The sequence below is a fragment of the Pan paniscus genome, chromosome 5 (genome assembly GCF_029289425.2).
Source record: "Pan paniscus chromosome 5, NHGRI_mPanPan1-v2.0_pri, whole genome shotgun sequence".
NCBI classification, from domain to species: domain Eukaryota; kingdom Metazoa; phylum Chordata; class Mammalia; order Primates; family Hominidae; genus Pan; species Pan paniscus.
In genome coordinates, this window is record NC_073254.2 from 72443101 (window position 1) to 72455585 (window position 12485).

At 37.4% G+C, this 12485-nt stretch overlaps 1 long non-coding RNA gene across 1 annotated transcript; it reads left to right on the top strand.

Annotated features, from left to right (window-relative positions):
* Window positions 1–954: 954 nt before the first annotated feature.
* Window positions 955–8934, top strand: LOC117980602 (uncharacterized). The gene is made up of 2 exons (XR_008625643.2): window positions 955–4299; window positions 8202–8934. It is a non-coding gene; the product is annotated as an uncharacterized LOC117980602 (long non-coding RNA).
* Window positions 8935–12485: the final 3551 nt, after the last annotated feature.

Genomic DNA, 12485 nt, shown 5'->3' on the forward strand with positions numbered 1-12485 from the left:
AAATTCACACCAGAAAAATTCATGATGGGAAAAGTAAAATTGTCCCTGCCAACATCATAGAATTCAAATGAGAGATTAATTATGTCATATATGAAGCATCACTTTGAACTTCAGAAATTCAATTAAATTTAAATTAAAAAAAAACAAATACTCAAACCTTTCTAGGTTTCAAGTTTCTATCTAAGCTATAAGAAAAAGTTACAATATAGTCACTCATATGTTAAAGTACATGAGTCAATGATAGTGATATTTTTCTGTAATTTATGGAGTAATTATTTTATATGTTGTATATATTATTATCTGTACATAAGGTAATAGGTACCAAGTGGAAAAAAAATAATGTTCACGTTAGTATTACTATGCTTGTTAAGATAATTTTAATTCAAAATCTATTAAGCACCACGTATTATTTTACCAGGGCTGCCACAACAAAATACAAGAGACTGGATGGCTTAAACAACAGCAATGTATTTTCCCACAGTTCTGGAGTTGGGAAATCTGACATCAAAGTGTCAGCGGGTTTGGTTTTTGCTGAGGCCTCTCCTTGGCTTGCAGATGGCTGCCTTCTTGCTGTGTGTTCACATGATTGTCTCTTAGTGTGTGCATTTGTCTGGTGTCTCTGTCTGTCTTAATCTCTTTTTTAAAGGACACCAGATATATTGGATTAGAACTCATCTTATTGACCTAATTTTTACTTATTGCTTCTTTAAATATCTTGTCTCCAAATGGGTTGCATTCTGTGGTACTCAGATTTAGGGATTCAATATATGAATTGGGGGGAACACAAATCAGCCAATATCACATGAATTCTTTTTCTAGCAAAGAAAGCATCCATTCTATTAGGAGTCTTCCTTTACTTAATAGAAAACCAGCAGAACAGTACTATGTTTATACAAATGTAAATTAATTTATTTATTCCTGTATGAGAGCACTCATATGTGTGTGCATGTGAAAACAAAAGTCATAAAGTCACTGTATATCTGAACACATGAATTTTAGTATACTTTTAAGAGGATTGTCTTTCAGAGACTTAGAAAATCATTTGAAGTTTTCAAATGGAGTTAGACTAGACTGCTGGTTGCCCACATACAGTGTTTTGTATTTTGTGATGAATTATTTCAGACTTTGAAAAAATACTGTGATATTCTCTGGGAGACCTGGAGATTGAATGATCCACAGCAGATAGGAGAGAGGACTTCACACATAAATAAATGGATATGTGTGCTGTGTCTAACTTTTGAGTGGTAACAATCCTTGAATTTGAAGGAAGATGACATTTTCATGACTGTTGAAGCTTTTGGAATCAGGATGTAGAAATGAAGAATCTGGTGAACTAAGGCATTAAAGTTAAAATAAAACCAGAAAATTTTGATATATTGTGATTAAGTAGACCTTGAACATATGAAAACTTTCAGGGATCCTGATATTTGTCTTGGACCTTTGGGCCCTGAAAGTAATCACCTTTGTTACTAGGGGAAGTCACTTTTTTTTTTTTAATTATACTTTAAGTTCTAGGGTACATGTGCACAACGTGGAAGTTTGATAAATAGGTATACCTGTGCCGTGTTGGTTTGCTGCACCCATCAACTCGTCATTTACATTGGGTATTTCTCCTAATGCTATCCCTCCCCCAGGCCCCCACCCCCAACAGGACCTGGTTTATGATGTTCCCCACCCTGTGTCCAAGTGATCTCCTTGTTCAATTCCCACCTATGAGAGAACATGCAGTGTTTGGTTTTCTGTCCTTGTGATACTTTGCTGAGAATCATGGCTTCCAGCTTCATCCATGTCCCTGCAAAGGACATGAACTCATCCTTTTTTATGGCTGCATAGTATTCCATGGTGTCTATGTGCCACATTTTCTTAATCCAGTCTATCATTGATGGACATCTGGGTTGGTTCCAAGTCTTTGCTATAATGAATAGCGTTGCAATAAACGTATGTGTGCACGTGTCTTTATAGTAGCATGATTTATAATCTTTTGAGTATATACCCAGTAATGTGATTGCTGAGTCAAATGGTATTTCTAGTTCTAGATTCTTGAGGCATTGCCACACTCTCTTCCACATGGTTGAACTAATTTACACTCCCACCAACAGTGTAAAATTGTTCCTATTTCTCCACATCCTTTCCAGCATCTGTTGTTTCCTGACTTATTAATGATTGCCATTCTAACTGGTGTGAGATGGTATCTCATTGTGGTTTTGATTTGCATTTCTCTGATGACTAGTGACGATGAGCATTTTTTCATGTGTCTGTTGGCTGCATAAATGTCTTCTTTTGAGAAGTGTCTGTTCGTTTCCTTTGCCCACTTTTGGATGGGGTTGTTTGTTTTTTTTCTTGTAAATTGGTTTGTGTTCATTGGAGATTCTGTATATTAGCCCTTTTTCAGATGGGTAGATTGCAAAAATGTTCTCCCATTCTGTAGGTTACCTGTTCACTCTGATGGTAGTTTCTTTTGCCATGCAGAAGCTCTTTAGTTTAATTAGATCCCATTCGTCAATTTTGGCTTTTGTTGCCATTGCTTTTGGTGTTTTAGTCATGAAGTCCTTGCCCATGCCTATGTCCTGAATGGTATTGCCTAAGTTTTCTTCTAGGATTTTTATGGTTTTAGGTCTAAGATTTAAGTCTTTAATCCATCTTGAATTAATTTTTGTATAAGGTGTAAGGAAGGGATCCAGTTTCAGCTTTCTACACATGGGTTGCTAGTTTTCCCAGCACCATTTATTAAATAGGGAATCCTTTCCCTATTTCTTGTTTTTGTCAGGTTTGTCAAAGATCAGATGGTTGTAGATGTGTAGTATGATTTCTGAGGGCTCTGTTCTGTTCCATTGATCTATATCTCTGTTTTGGAACCAGTACCATGCTGTTTTGTTTACCGCAGCCTTGTAGTATAGTTTAAAGTTGGGTAGCATGATGCCTCCAGCTTTGTTTTTTGTTTGTTTGTTTTGTTTTGTTTTTGCTTAGGATTGTCTTGGCAATGCAGGCTCCTTTTTGGTTTCATATGAACTTTAAAGTAGTTTTTTCCAATCCTGTGAAGAAAGTCATTGGTATTTTGAGCCTACCAACCAAAAAAAGTCCAGGACCAGACAGATTCACAGCTGAATTCTACCAGAGGTACAAAGAGGAGCTGTTACCATTCCTTCTGAAACTATTCCAATCAATAGAAAAAGAGGGACTCCTCCCTAGCTCATTTTATGAGGCCAACCTCATCCTGATACCAAAGCCTGGCAGAGACGCAACAGAAAAAAAGAATTTTAGACCAATATCCCTGATGAACATCAATGCAAAAATCCTCAATAAAATACTGGCAAACTGAATCCAGCAGCACATCAAAAAGCTTATCCACCACAATAAGATCGACTTCATCCCTGGGATGCAAGGCTGGTTCAACATACACAAATCAATAAACATAATCCATCACATAAACAGAACCAATGACAAAAACCACGATTATCTCAATAGATGCAGAAAAGGCCTTCAATAAAATTCAATAGCCCTTCATGCTAAAAACTTTCAATAAACTTGGTTATTGATAGAACGTAACTCAAAATAGTAAGAGCTATTTGTGACAAACCCACAGGCAATATCACACTGAATGGGCAAAAACTGGAAGCATTCCCTTTGAAAACCGGCACAAGACAAGGATGCCCTCTCTCACCACTCCTATTTAACATAGTGTTGGAAGTTCTGGCCAGGGCAATCAGGCAAGAGAAAGAAATAAAGGGTATTCAATTAGGAAAAGAGGAAGCAAATTGTCCCTGTTTGCAGATGACATGGTTGTATATTTAGAAAACCTCATCATCTCAGCCCAAAATCTCCTTAAGTTGATAAGCAACTTCAGCAAAATCTCAGGATACAAAATCAGTATGCAAATATCACAAGCATTCCTATACACCAATAACAGACAAACAGAGAGCCAAATCATGAGTGAACTCCCATTCACAATTGCTACGAAGAGAGTAAAATACCTAGGAATCCAACTTACAAGGGATGTGAAGGATCTCTTCAAGGAAGTCACTTTCTGTATTGTACTTCGCTTAATACTTAAGCCTCCAGGAAAGTTTTGTTAGATATTGCAGTCAGGTCTAGGCTAAGTATTTTAAATTTTTTATTTTTATTTTATTTGGTTATAAGCGGTGCTCTGATCAGTGACAGAAGTGACTTGGTTCCACCTTTAACAGAACGTTGGTGTAGAGCAAATCAGCACAATCTTCTCCTCTATGAACATGTGTGTTGACTCATGCATACTCAAGAAACCCTGTGAAGCAGCCTTGAAAAGAGATTTTTCTGGCCAAGGTAATAAGCAAATACTTGTATAGATGTTATGACTGTGCAAATGGTTTGCAAGAAGACCTCAGAAATGACTTGCAGAAGAGAATTTTGAAAAAAAAAAATTTAACTGGCTGTAACACAATAGAAAGCCAGTCATTAATTGTAATAACTCTCTAGTGTTGATACTCTAAGGTATGAGCATACCTCAGAATTAGGACCAGTTCATATTATACTAAAAAATAAATATTGTCTTAAATGATATGGTGTTATTAGGTCACATTAAAATGAGGAACACTCATTTTGCTTCTATTATAATTATCATCAAGTCATTCACAGCTAAAATATCTGGAATAGTTCATACAGATATTTACATTAGTCACCAAACACTCACTCATTTGGATAGTCAGCTGGGCTAAAGAAAAATATGTATTATAAAGATTACCTTAATTACTGAAAACACATCCTGGAGTATTTCTGCTTTCGTGAAACAAACAGCCAATAAAAAGTTTCTGGATTTTGAAAGGCCCAATTCACTATGGTATTGTAGTCCATAGAGAAAAGAAGCCTCTGGCATTTCCTTCTTTATCATAATTATGTTGCATTTCAATTATTATTCTAATTAATCATTAAACAGGCACTTCAGGCTTTGCTATGATGGTAGAATTGATTTCCACATTGCTTTGATGTCCCATGAACATGACCTCGTCAGTGTAACTCTAACCTTGAGATGCCTCTTCGTTTCCTTTTAGTAACTAGAGACTAAATCCCTCAGACACATTCTGGAATCTGATGCTCTATATGTCTAATGTGTTAGAAGCTCCATTAGGATGTAACAAGATTTTAGCCACATTCCCCGCAGCACTTTGGAGTACTGCTGCTTCATGAGATTTTTCTCTAAAGTAACCTTTCAAAGTCAGCCACAAAACCTCTTATTCTAGATCATACTGGCATCTGACCTTTGTAAACTTACAAGAAAAAAATAGGAAAAAGGAATATGCTAAGGGAGACACAGTTATCTTTTTCAAAATGCAGCTAAACCCACAAGCTACAGAGATATCATGACCTATAAAGTTCAGAGCTTTTTTTTTTAAATTATACTTTAAGTTTTAGGGTACATGTGCACATTGTGCAGGTTAGTTACATATGTATACATGTGCCATGCTGGTGCGCTGCACCCACTAACTCGTCATCTAGCATTAGATATATCTGCCAGTGCTATCCCTCCCCCCTCCCCCCACCCCACCACAGTCCCCAGAGTGTGATATTCCCCTTCCTGTGTCCATGTGATCTCATTGTTCAGTTCCCACCTATGAGTGAGAATATGCGGTGTTTGGTTTTTTGTTCTTGCGATAGTTTACTGAGAATGATGATTTCCAATTTCATCCATGTCCCTACAAAGGACATGAACTCATCATTTTTTATGGCTGCATAGTATTCCATGGTATATATGTGCCACATTTTCTTAATCCAGTCAATCATTGTTGGACATTTGGGTTGGTTCCAAGTCTTTGCTATTGTGAATAATGCCGCAATAAACATACGTGTGCATGTGTCTTTATAGCAGCATGATTTATAGTCATTTCTTTCTAACAATTACCCACAGCTATTATGATTTGCTCCCATCACTAAAACTGTCATTGCTAAGATAATTGCTCCAGTTTGAGAAGGTAGAAGATTTAACAAGTAACTAATATGTAAAGGATAGAGAGAAGAAGGGGAGAGGTTGATATGATCCCTGTCCTTTCACACTGTTAATATGCCAGGTGATAAAATGTCTCATTCACTCTGAAACATTATCACTATACAGGCACTCCTTACAGTGTTTGTTCTCATATATGTCCTCGTATTTTTTTTTCCTTTTAAAGTGGCTCTGAGAAATGGCTAATGCACAATCTAATTATGTGATAATAAATGTTAATGACAGTATTATCAGATGATAACTAGGCTTCATTAATGTGTCTCATTATGATTCTCAGTCCCTTGTGGAAGATTGTGAAGAAAGGACCTTAGATATTCCAGATTATATTTGAATGTAGTAGTTACAGAGCCCATATCCAGGGAGAAAGGAAGATATCAGAGACACCTTTAAGCTCTTTCTCTAATTTTGCTTCTTCAAACCTAAGCATCCATCAATCACATCTCAAAATTTATCATATACCTTCAGCATAATAAAAATAGTAATTATAGTAATAGTAATAGTCCTGATATGACAAATAATATGTAAGATCATTTTAATTGTAACTGCTGATATATTTTGGTATAAGTATGCAGGCATTTATGTCCCAAACATTATGACCTTGATTATCCATAAGCAAGTTCAAATCATTTAGAGAGGATACACTTATTTAAAGGTTTGCACCTGTTAAATTTTGGTTCTGCTACACTATATATATATATATATTTTGTTGTTGTTGTTGTTGTTGTTGTTATTGTTGTTGAAATGGAGTCTCCCTCTGTTGCCCAGGCTGGAGTGCAGTGGCACAATCTCAGCTCACCGTAACCTCCGCCTCCTGGGTTCAAGTGATTGTCCTGCCTCAGCCTCTCAAGTAGCTTGGGTTACAGGCATCTGTCAACACGCCCAGCTAATTTTGTATTTTTAGTAGAGACAGGTTTCTCCATGTTCGTCAGGCTGGTCTTAAACTCCCGACCTCAGGTGATCCACCCACCTCAGCCTCCCAAAGTGCTGGGATTACAGGCATGAGCCACTGCACCCAGCCAGCTACACTATTCTTAATATTCAAAGTAGCACTGTCAAGTTATCACCAAGAATTCATCACAACTTTTATTATTTTTCTATATTTACCCTCTCTTTTAACTATGTAAATTTATCGAATGTTTTAATATTTGAGAGGGCAAATCTACTATCACCGTTATTTAATGTTTTCTATTTTTTCTTAAGTATTATATTTTTTAAATTGACATGTGATAATTGTACATATTTATGGGGTATGTAGTGATATTTCGATACATACAATGAATAGTTAAGAGATTCGTGTAATTCACATATCCATCATGTCAAAATTTATTATTTCTTTGTGATGGGAACATTCAGTTTACCCCTTCTAGCAATTTGAAACTATATATTATTGTCAACTACGGTCATCCCACAATGCTATAGAACACTAGAACTTATTTGTTTCTAGCTGTAATTTTGTATCCCTTGACAAATCTCTCTTTATCCTTCTCTCATCCCACCCTTCCCTGTCTCGTATATTCCATTCTACTTTTTCCTCCTCTGAGATCAACTTTTTTTTAGTTTCCACATATGAGTGAGAACATGCAGTGTTTAACTTTCTGTTCTTAGCTTATTTTACGTAACATAATGTCCTCTTGATTTGTCGAGGCTGCTTCTTATAGTTTCTATTAGAAATATGTGTGTGTGCGCCTGTGTGTGTATAATGTAGGATATTTTAGGTAAACAACTAAATAGTTGTAAATAAGGCTGAACTGTATTTTTAAGGTTTTATTTGTGACTAATAATTTGTCTTATTAATAAAGCCTAGGTTAAAAAAATAAGTGGAAGACATATCTGTCACACACTATATCTTGGGAGTTTTGAAAAATAAAGTGTTGATTTCAGGCATAATACTTAGTTCCACTGTAACTAAATCAGCAAAGATGTCATGATTCCATAAGGGATCCACTCTAAATATAATGTTAAATGGAATATTTCATTATATTTTAGAAGTAGGGACTACTAGTTTGACATTTATGTTTTTGAGTATATGTGGTTGCATTCTTATATCTAATAAAATATTCAGTTGTCTTAAACTTAACATTCTTAAGGCCTAGGGCAAGAATAATAATCAAAACCTATATAGTGTATGTTTGCATATTTAAAAGTTATAAATCAAGTTAACAAACTGTTAAATAAAGTATGCTGTGTTCTCTCACTTTGACACATATACCTTCTCAATGAAATTCAGGTTTGGAACTAGAATTCTTGGGCCGTCAACATCCAGCACAGAATATGACGACATAGAGAGAGCCGGTGCCCTGACCTGGTCTCACACCATGAGAGGCCTTCTGTGTATACATTTTGGGTACCTCTGTTGATATGTTGAAACTCAGTCTACCACTGTAGCTCCAGCAAAAAGCTTCCCATTGGCCCACAGGGCCTCTAGTTGTGCATTCTGTATACGTGGTTCACCATGAAAGACAGAACTGGTGGAGAGGACCATGGACGCTGGAAGCAGTCTCAAAACCCTTTGAAGACAGAATTCTAAGTCTTTATGTTCTACAGCATGATCTAAAAGGTGGTAGGTGGGGGTGAGCAGCATCACCTCCAACTAACCTCATCCCCTTGGACCTGGTAAACTCCTTGTACTTTGGGGAGGAATGTGGCCAGAGAGAGGACCATAGTGGAGCCCTTGAAAGCACAGGCTCCAGGGCAAAGTGTTCTTTTGCTCAATTATATGGGCATTCTTCTTATGGGTGTAGTTATTTGCTTATTGCTATGTAATGATTTGGATTTAATAATGCTATATTGAAAGTGCAATGGCCTACAGAACTGAGGGATCATGTTTTAGCTTAAATTCAATAGAAAAAAATGACTCTTTTATAAAAAAAAGTATTTAAATTTGTAAGTTGTCATCCCTATCCACTAAGGGATATTAAATGTATTAAATGCTGGGAAATATATATGCATATATATGTTTATGTATGTATGTATGTGTGTGTGTATATACATATATAATAGTGATCAGAGAAAAAGACAAATGAAGACAAACAGCAATGAGGATAAAAATAGTCCAATCATATGAACTCCCAGATGCCATCTTGGAGGAAAATAAAAATTTCCATAGAAATCAATAGATAAGGAACAGATATTTAAGAAAATGTGCTTGGAACAAGTGCACATAAAATAACTAAAATTTAGTCTAATGGTCATGAAGGAAAAAAATGTTATGCATGAAAACAAGACATTATGGAATATGAGAAAATTAGATGCTGAAGAAAATAATTGATCGGACTAAAATTATTCCATTAGGCAGTCTGATTAATACTCATTATTTAGTGGGGAGAAATATAGAGGTTGTTATTAGAAGACCCAATAGGCCCACTATAACCTTTATATATCATTATATATATTTATATTGATCAATTTTACAGCTTCCAGTTTAAATAAAGGTTCATTCAGTTTCAGTAGATGCATTTTCTATATATTATAGGTATCTGTATATAATTACATATATGTGTATATATATTATATTGAATATTGACAGATTATAATCACTTACATTTATGGGGTATAGAGTTATGCTTTAAAATATGCATCCAATTTGGAATGACTAAATCAAGTTCATACCCATCGCCTCTAATAATTACCATTTATTTCTCCTGTCTCACAGAAACATTGCACTCTTTCAACAATATCTCTTCATTCCTCTCACTCCTAAATCTCTGGTAACTATTCTGTTCTCTACTTCTAGAATTCAACTATTATAGAGTCCACATAAAAGTGAGAACATATGGTATTTGTCTCTCTGTGCCTGGCTTATTTCACTTAGCATAATGTCTTTGTATTAGTCCTTTTACACACTGCTATAAAGAACTACCTGAGACTGGGTAATTTGTAAAGAAAAGAGGTTTAATTGACACACAGTTCCTGAGGCTGGAGAGGCCTCAGGAAAGGTACAATCATGGCAAAAGACAAAGGGGAAGCAAGACACATCTTATATGGTGGCAGGAGAGAAAGAATGTGAAGGGGGAAGTGCCACCAGATTTTATGAGAACTCACTCACTATCACAAGAACAGAAAAGGGGAAGTGTGCCCCCATGATTCAGTGACCTCCCACCAGGCCCCTCCCCCAACATGTTAGAATTACAATTTGAGATAAGATTTGGGCAGGGACGCAGAGCCAAACCATAGTGTTCTGCCCCTGGCCCCTTTAAAATATCATGTTCTTTTCACTTTTCAAAGCCAATCATGCCTTCCCAAGAGTTCCCCAAAGTCTTAACTCATTCCAGCATTAAACCAAAAGTCCAGTCCAAAGTCTTTCTGAGACAAACAAGTCCCTTCCACCTATGAGCCTGTAAAATCAAAAACAGATTAGTTACAATGGGGTTACAGGCATTGGGTAAATACTCCTGTTCCAAAAGGGAGAAATTGGTCAAAACAAAGGGGCTATGGGCCCCATCCAAATCCAAAACCCAGCAGGACTGTCATTAAGTCTCAAAGCTCTGAAGTAATCTCCTTTGACTCCATGTCTCACATCCAGGGAATGCTGATGCAACAAGTGGGCTCTCAAGGCCTTAGGCAATTCTACTCTTGTGTGTCTGCAAGATACAGCCCCTTTGATTGCTTTCATGGATTGGCATCGAGTGCCAACATCTTTTCCAGGCAGCCAGGGCGAGCTATCGGTGAATTTATCATTCTGGGTTCTATAGGACTGTGGCCTTCTTCTCACAGCTCCACTAGGCAGTGCCCCAGTAGGAACTCTGTGTGAGGGCTCCAACCCCACATTTCTCCTGTGCACTGCCCTCACAGAGGTTTCCATGACAGCTCCATTCCTGCAGCACACTTCTCCCTGGATATCCAGGCACTTCCCTATATTATCTGAAATCTAGGTGGAGGTTCCTAAACCTCAATTCTTGTCTTCTGCACACCTGCAGGCCCAGCAGTATGTGGAAGCTGCCAAGGCTTGGGGCTTGCACCCTCTGAAGCAGTGGCCTGAGCCATGGCTGGAGCTGGAGCTGCTGGGACACAGGTCTTCACGTCCCAAGGCTGCACAGAGGACCGAGGACCTGGGCCCAACCCAAGAAACAATTTTTCCCTTCTAGGCCTTTAGGACTGTGATGGGAGGTGCTGCCGTGAAGGTCTCTGAAATGCCCTGGGGACTTTTTCCTCACTTTCTTGGAGATTAACATCAGGATCCTCTTGATTTATGCAAATTTATGCACCAGCCTGAATTTCTCCCCAGAAAGTGGGTTTTTATTTTTTTAACCACATGGACAAGTTGCAAATTTTCCAAACTTTTAATGTCTTCTTTCCTTTTAAACATAAATTCCAATTTCAAACCATCTGTTTGTGAATGCATGTGACTGTACACTTTTAGAAACTGCCAGGTCAGGGCGTGGTGGTGCATGCCTGTAATCCCAGCTACTTGAGAGGCTGAGGCAGGAGAATCGCTTGAACCTGGGAGGTAGAGGTTGCAGTGAGCGAAAATCACACCACTGCACTCCAGTCTGGGTGACAGAGCGAGACTCCATCTCAAAAAAAAAAAAAAAAGGAAAAGAAAAAGAAACCACCCGGTCAAATCTTGAATGCCTTTCTGCTTACAAATTTCTTCTGCCAGATGCCCTAACTTATCTCTCTCAAGTACAAAATTTAACAGATCTCTAGGAGAGGGGCAAAATGTCACCAGTCTCTTTGCTAAAGCATAGAAAGAGTGACCTTTACTACAGTTCACAATAAGTTCCTCATCTCTATCTGGGACTACCTCAGCCGGGACTTTATTGTCCATATCACTATCAACATTTTGATCAAAACTATTCAACAAGTCTCTAGGAAGTTCCAAACTTTCCCATATCTTCCCGTCTTCTTCTGAGCCCTCCAAACTCTCCCAACTTCTGCCCGTTACCCAGTTCCAAAGTCACTTCCACATTTTCAGGTATCTTTGTGGCACTGCCACACTTTCCTGGTACCAGTTTTCTGTATTAGTCCATTTTCACATTGCTATGAAGAACTACCTGAGACTGGGTAACTTATAAAAGAAAGAAGTTTTAATTGACTCATAGTTCATGGCTGGAGAGGACTCAGGAAGGTTACAATCATGGCGGAAGGCAAAGAGAAAGCAAGGTACATAGTGACAGGAGAGAGCACAAAACGGGAAGTGCCACACACATTCAAATAGTCAGTTCCTTCTCATGTCACTTCGTTCTAATCCTCTGTCATTTAATTGCTCTCTGAAATGGCAGAGAGAGGTTGTTTACTTTTAAGGATTCATGTGATTAAATTAGGCTCACCTGGATAATCCAGGATAATCTCTCTAGCTCAAACTCCTAACTTTAATCACATTTGCAAAGTCATTGTTCCCATGCAAAGTAATAGATTCACAGGTTCTGAGGATTAAAATACGAATATCTTGGAGGGGGACATTATTCTGCCTATGCAGAATTTTAATTATACTTTCCCCATTTTCCTTCTTTCTTGACTGATTTTTGTCATGATTTGGAAAATTATAAATTTCCCAAGAAATGCCAGGAAG